The sequence below is a fragment of the Euphorbia lathyris genome, chromosome 6 (genome assembly GCF_963576675.1).
Source record: "Euphorbia lathyris chromosome 6, ddEupLath1.1, whole genome shotgun sequence".
NCBI classification, from domain to species: domain Eukaryota; kingdom Viridiplantae; phylum Streptophyta; class Magnoliopsida; order Malpighiales; family Euphorbiaceae; genus Euphorbia; species Euphorbia lathyris.
The window spans coordinates 24509531-24517281 of record NC_088915.1 but is presented as its reverse complement, the minus strand read 5'-3'; positions in this window follow the sequence as shown (position 1 = coordinate 24517281).

The following is a 7751-nucleotide window of genomic DNA, read 5'->3' as shown; positions in this document are numbered from 1 at the left end:
CGAAGTCAGTGGCATTGACCATAACTTTTCTGCTCCTAGGACGTCTCAACAAAATGGGGTTGTTGAAAGGAAAAACAGAACAATAGTCGAAATTGCTAGGACAATGCTGAGCGAAAATAGGCTTCCAAAGTATTTCTGGGGTGAAGCGGTCCACACAACATGTTACATACTGAATAGGGCTTTAGTTAGACCTATACTCAAGAAAACCCCTTATAAACTTTGGAAAGGACGAAAGCCCAACATTGGCTACTTTCGTGCCTTTGGGTGTAAATGTTTTATACTCAACACAAAAGATAATCTTGCTAAATTTGATGCTAAAGCTGACGAAGCTATCTTTTTAGGGTACTCAACTAACAGTAAAGCATATAGGGTGTATAATAAACGAACTCAAGTTATAGAAGAGTCTGTCCATATCGAGTTCGATGAAACTGACCCTGCAGGAAAGATAACTCAGTCTGCCGAAGATAAACCAAGCTCAGCTTCCGCTGACCAAAATGGAGCCGCTGAGTCATCAGTACAAGGACTGACCAAAGGTAAACATGAAACAAAAATTACCTTTGCTGACCAATCTACTCCTGCAGATACTGTAGAAACACCTATTCCAGACAACTCAACATTACCTAAAGAAATCAAAATTCCAAGAGGACATTCAGAAAAGTCCATCCTTGATGCTGCTGACAACAAGCTGATGACAAGAGATCAGCTTAGAAAGTATCTCAGTAATGTTGCATTCGTCTCAGTTCATGAGCTAAAGAGTTTTGCTAATGCTGAGCATGACGAACACTGGATCAATGCTATGCAAGAGGAGCTTGATCAGTTCAAAAGAAATGAGGTATGGGATTTAGTACCAAAACCTAGGAACCAAAAGACCATATGAACTAAGTGGGTCTTTAGGAATAAACTAGATGAGCAAGGCAACGTAGTCAGAAACAAAGCCCGGCTTGTAGCCCAAGGCTATAGTCAGCAAGAGGGCATTGACTATGGTGAGACCTTTGCACCCGTAGCTAGGTTAGAGGCTATACGTATTTTATGTGCTTATGCTAGTTACATGAATTTCAAACTATATCAAATGGATGTCAAAAGTGCTTTTCTTAATGGATTTATAAACGAAGAGGTATATGTTAGTCAGCCTCCTAGGTTTGAAGATCCAAAGTTTCCAAACCACATTTATAAACTCAAGAAGGCCTTGTATGGCCTGAAATAAGCACCTCGTGCTTGGTATGAGAGGTTGACCAATTTCCTGCTGACCAGGAACTATGTCAGTGGCAAAGCTGACACAACCTTATTCATTAAGAAAAAGGGTAAAAATACCCTGCTGGCACAAATTTACGTAGATGATATAATATTTGGTGCTACTGACGAATCTATGTGCAAAGAATTTAGTAAACAGATGCAAACTGAGTTCGAAATGTCTATGATGGGCGAACTCAACTTCTTCCTTGGTCTCCAAATCAAGCAAGGGAAGAGCGGCATCTTCATTAGTCAGTCTAAGTACGCCAAAGAAATGTTAAAGAAATTCGATATGGAAGATTGCAAGCCCATATCAACCCCAATGGGTACTGACACTGTCCTTTGTGCTGACGAGAAAGGTAAGTCAGTAGACAGAAAGTTATATCGAGGTATGATTGGCTCTCTACTCTATCTTACTGCTAGTAGACCTGATATTCAGTACTCGGTATGCTATTGCGCTAGATATCAAGCTGACCCCAGAGAATCACACCTTATAGCTGTAAAAAGAATTTTTAGATATTTACAGAGCTCAGTTAATGCAGGTTTGTGGTATCCAAACTCAAATGACTTCACACTCATTGGATACACTGATGCTGACTATGGACGGGACAAGCTAGAGCATAAGAGCACTTCTGGAGGATGTCACTTCCTTGGAAGTTGTCTAGTGTCTTGGTTCAGCAAGAAGCAGTCATCAGTTGCCCTGTCTACAACTGAAGCTAAGTACATTGCTGCTGGAAGCTATGTGGACCAAGTCCTATGGATTAAGCAACAGCTTAAGGATTACGGAGTTAAAACAAAAACAATTGAAGTCAAATGCGATAACAAAAGCGCTATTGACCTAACTAAGAATCCAATCCAACACAGCAGGATGAAGCATGTCAGCATAAGGCATCACTTCATCAGAGATCATGTACTCAAAGGCGAGATCAAGCTGAACTACGTACCAACAGATGAACAGCTTGTGGATATCTTCACTAAGCCTTTGGCTCGTGAGCAATTCAGCGTACTCAGGGAAGCTATTGGTATGTGTAATCCCATTCAATAAACTCTTGATTAATACTGACTGATTATACTATATGCCGAGTAGCTAGTGCATGCTAAGTAACTTACTCAAACTGAGCTAATATGAATATCATAAAATCACTTTATGCTGACTAGACATACATGCTAAGTGATTACTATAGGCTAAGTTACTGTGTATGAAAAATTTACTCTATGTAAAGCTGAACACTCAGTATCTCAAACATTTAGAATTCCAAATACTGAGTAAAATCCATTTCACATTAAATGCTAGCACACGCGCCATAAATAGCCACCTAGGATGATGTAAGATCAATAATTAGAAAACAACTGCGCCGAACGTGTCATAAATGCCAGATTATTGTCGTTTGATCATCTCGAGGTAAAACGGCTACTCCAACGTTCTAGATCAACTCGACCCTCTATAAAAGGTGGACGAATCCCCACTCACATCTCTTTACACTTTGAAATCTCTGGCAAATTGATTTCTATCTAAAATCCCTAATCTTCAAATACTCTCAAAGAATCCCTAAAAATCATGTCGGATTCTCAAAACATCTCCGGAGCTGATTACGATGGCAATCACTCCGATGAAAACCCTCCATCTCCTGCTCAGCAGGAATACGTCGAGACTCCCACCAAGTCTCAAGGACACGGTCAGCATGACCAAACTCTGAACAAGAGCCCCCAAGCTGACCTTGCAACCTCTTCGAAAAAGAAAAAGAAGAAGAAAGACAAGCAATCTAAGGAAAAGGAATTTCGTATGGTGTATGACAGTGTCAAGAACTGTGAAGTACTTCATTACCGGTGGTTCTCCCCGAGTTTTGTAACCGCTGAAAAGCCGTTCTGTGAATGGATCTCCAAGAACGGGTGGTCGGAATTATTCTCCCTCTCTGGTAAAGTCTACCCACGATTAGTAAAGGAATTCTACTCGAATCTGAAGGTGGATAAGGACAATGCTAACCATCTAGCCACAAAGGTCTCGGGCAAGGACATCACGGTAACTCCATCTTATCTTGCAACCTTGCTAAAACTGCCCAACAAGGGTAAAGAATTTAGAACCACAAACCTCAAACTTGACTACCCAGTTGAGTTTTGTAAACCTAAGGACCACAAGGGAGAAATAGCCAGCACGTGTATGGGTCAAAATCAAAAGATGGCTCATTACATCTTGACCAACTTTATCTTTCCTAAAATAAACTCAGCCTCATCTGCCTCCAACTTCGAGCAGAATTTCATCTGGCACATGATGACCTACCAACCACTAAATATGCATGTCTTTCTTGTCGGTGCATTCCAACGAAGTACTGGGAAACTCAGGTTGGGCTCCCTCATCACTAGAATTCTTGAAGACTATCAGGTGAATACGGTCGGTGAAACTGAGTCATAGGGAAGTGAGATTACGGCGGCCCTGCTGTTCGGGTTAGCATACAACCAACCTCTCAAGACTAAGAAAGGAAAGGGGGTTGTAGAAGAAAATGAGGACGAGGTTGACGCTGAAAAAGGCGCACAAGCTGTGCCGACTAAGAAGGGAAAGAAGGTTGTGGAGCAACCTCGTACTGACCGCACCAGACAAGATAAAAAGCGGAAAGTTGACCAAGCCGCTAAAGACATCAATACTGCTCCAAAGAAAATTCGTTTTGTGTCAAGCGAACAGAAAGCTGCTGCTGAGCAAGCTAAGTCGGCAGAGAAAAGGCCAGTTGAGCCTGAGGAAGTCGAAAGTGAGCAAATTCCAGAAACACCTCTGAGGAAGAAGAAGGGATCTTCTGGTCTGAGTCCAATTGATGCTGCCCCTCTTGGTTTTGTCATCTCCGACGATTCCCACTTCATGAGAAGCCAAGAGATTGACCTTGAGAAAACCCCTTCTGACCAGGAAAATGAATTGGGAGATTTTGGAGGACAGTTTGAAGTTGGGCGAACAACCAATGTTAATGATAAGCAAGATAAGGGTGCTGCTGAGCGCACTGAGTTAGTTGATCCTGAGCCAACTGAACTACAAGCTGACTAAACAGAAAGAGCTCAAGCTGATAGAAGCCTTAATACTGACGTAGAGCTCAGTTCTTCATCTGAGTCTCTTGACTCAATTACTGCTGACCTCTCACCTCAAACCAAAACGGTCAGTTCTGAAAAGCGCTTTAAACGCAAAGCTTACAAATCCAAATCCCTAGATCTATTGGATGATTCTCCACTTAGAGAACCAATTACTGATCTAACTGGACTTCAATACGAATTCTTCTCCTCCATCACAGAGCCAACTCCGGATCAGTTCACACAAAAGCAAGCCTCTGTTACTCATACTGAGGAACAAGCCAAGACTCCGAAAAATCCAATTTCTGCCGAGCAAGAGCTCGAAGTTCAAGCTGCTCAAGAAGGTGAGCGAGCAAAGGAAAATCCTGTCCATGTAAATTCTGAAGTAACTCCTCCTGCATCAACTCAACTTCAGAATGATACTGTGTAGGTCAACATCTTTGCCAATCCACCTCCTCCTAACCCAACTTCGCAGAATGTTGAACAGTCAGTTCCTGGTGCTGACTTAAACAAAAGTCCATCTGTTGATCATGTTGGCCCATCTGGGACTAGAAAGAAATCGGCCACTGAGCGAACTCCTGAGGCAACTTATGCCTACCTAAATGCTACTGAGTCTGGGCGTCGAATCATTGACTCAGCTCAATCCATTCTCTAGGATTTGCATCCCTCTCATGCCGATGATGCTGGGTTCGTTAATGTTGAGTCAACACAACTTTCTTCTGTCACTCAGCTCCTGAATGAGATCAAGGGTCTCAAAGATCTTGTGAGTGTCATGACAACTGTTCAATCTCAACAACCCAAGCAAGACTCCATAGTAAAGCTGGCTGAACTGCAGTTAATGATGGTGAATCACATGGATTACCTCTAAGGCCAAATAAATGCTCTATCTGCAGTAAACACGGGATATGCTACCTCTGCTGAGGTTGACCACCACTTCACCAAGCTACACTCTGAGCTAACCGACACTCGTGCACTAATTTCCTCCTTTTCCCAGTGTTCGATCGAGCAAATTAGCGAAGCTATCCGTCTACTCAACTTGAGTAAGGAAGAAATGGATACTGACTTGGTGAAAACAAATGAAATCCTGCAATATTCCCAAGCCACCTTCAAACATGTGCGCCACACGAATGCTCAACGTCAGTTCTACAACTCAGCCTTGCTCAAAATGTATCATCAAGCGTATGCTAGGCTGACTGACACGCTAACCTGGATTGGGAAATCCCAGGAATATATTCTCAGTATGCTTAGTGCATCTATTCAAGTCCCCAGATCCATTATAGATGATGGCGTGCCTATTTTCGACGGTCTCAGGGAAAGCACGAAACAGCTTAAGGCGTACTCAGTAAGATTAACTCGTGTTGGTCTCAACGACACTTTCATTCCTCCTACGCCCGATGCTGGAAAAACGGGGGAGAAAGAACAAGCTGATGGAACTTAGCACAAATCAGGAGAAGTAGGAGAAGCATCTGGTAGTCAGCAGCAACAAAGAAATGCCAAGGGAAAATGCAAAGTTAATCCTGCCCACCAAGCCCAAGTCAACAGGAAGAAATAGATTAGTTAATCTTAGAATTTGACTTGTAGTATTTGTCTGGCGTATTCTATCTGTTTGTTTGCTGACCAAACTATCTATTGTAAAAGCATCTTTTATTTCAAACTGACTTATCTATTTGTGATGCTTAATTGTTGTGCTATATGCTGAACTGTCTTAATTGAACAATCAAAATTAAAAAAGGAACATGCATTAAACGCTCAACACAAATTTACTCTGATACATGAATACACTTTTCTCTGATACATAAATTCATAGATATAATCTCTCTGATATCTAAAACTGACCATGTATCAAACTGAGTAAACACATGTTCCAACATATTGACCTCTTCTGAAAGCTGACCTAGGCTCATTTAGATCTTAGAAGGTCCAAAATTGAACTTAGTCAGTACAAGCATGCTTTGATTTTTCTCAATTAAATCTTGGAATGTTTAGAGTTAAATTGAGTCAAATAAATGCAACCCTTACGGGGGAGTAATTTCAGAAGAACGAAAGACAATTCAATCATGGGGAATTTCAAAACTGAGTTCCATAACTAAATATTTTGCCAACATCAAAATGGAGGAGTTTGTTGAAACACCTTTCCAACATGATTTTGATTTGACAAAATTATTTAAGTTAATCCATGATTAAGACAATTAAATTTAAGTGCTTTGATTTAATTGTACTAATGCGTTTATTCAATGTTGAGTATAAAAATATTTATAAGAACAGGAATCAAATTAAGACAGAACATAGTCAGCATGACAACATAGCGCGGGCTGAGTAAAGAATAACTCAGTATGAAAGAAGGAATGTCTTCTTCAAAATAGAAGCTTACAAATAAAGCTGATTTCAGAAGCTGAGTGAAAAGCAACTCAACATAAAAGAAGAGAAGTCTTATTCGGAACTATATCTTGCAGAATGAAGCTGACCGTGGAAGCTGAGTGAAAGGCAACTCAGTATCGGAATTGGCGACAATCAAAGACAACGATTATCAAAGTCATGCTGAATGATTTTAAGGACAGCACCAATGATCCGTTTACTAAAAGACAAGATCCGACAGTGATTTGCACCAATCCAGAAGCTTTGGAATTATGCATGGATACAGTTTCGAGACGCATGGGTCAAATGTCCGCTGGCTAAAAGACGAAACCTGCACAAGAAGACAAACCTGCGAGAAGAAGACAAGCCTGACGCCTACGGAATTCAGACGACAGGATTGGCCTGCAAATCTGAAGCTGACCAGAACATATCGCAAGAAAAAGCCGTTTGAATCCAACGGATAATTCCGGATTCAAATCATTTCTGCTTCAGACCTCAACTATAAAAGGACAAGTACACTTCTTGGATCCTAAGCCGAAATACAAGAGAAAAAACATACATACAAAAAGCACACCAAAACAAGAAAAAGATCTTGCACCAAATTCTCATTTCTGTGTAAAAGCTAGAGTAATTTTTTGTAATCATCTAAAGTGTTCTTTGTCTGAAAAAAGAACAAGTTTGTATCAATTGTAAAATTGAGAGAGTTGTGCTGAGTACTCGGTTTTAAGTACTCAGCGGTAGAGAAATCTAGGTGTTCGGTTATAGCACTTAGTAGGAGTTGAGTAGACGCATAGAGGACGGTATTCTTGCATATTCAACTGCCTTGTAAACGGTTTGTGCTCTACCTTTAAAGAGCTCAGTATTGGATTGAAAAAGCCCGGAGGGATTCTGGGGACTAGACGTAGGCGGAGAGGCCGAACTAGGATAAGTCGCGCCGAGTAATTTCTAACTCTCTCTCAATATATTTCTGTATGTGTTGCTTGCTATATTTACTCAGTATATAAATTGTTTAAGCTGACACTGAGTAAATCAGAGTGCTGAGTTGGAAGCTGACCAAAAAGGTGTCATTTCCCAACTCGCAAGTAAAACAGTTCTAGTCAGTATCTGACTAAAGCCGT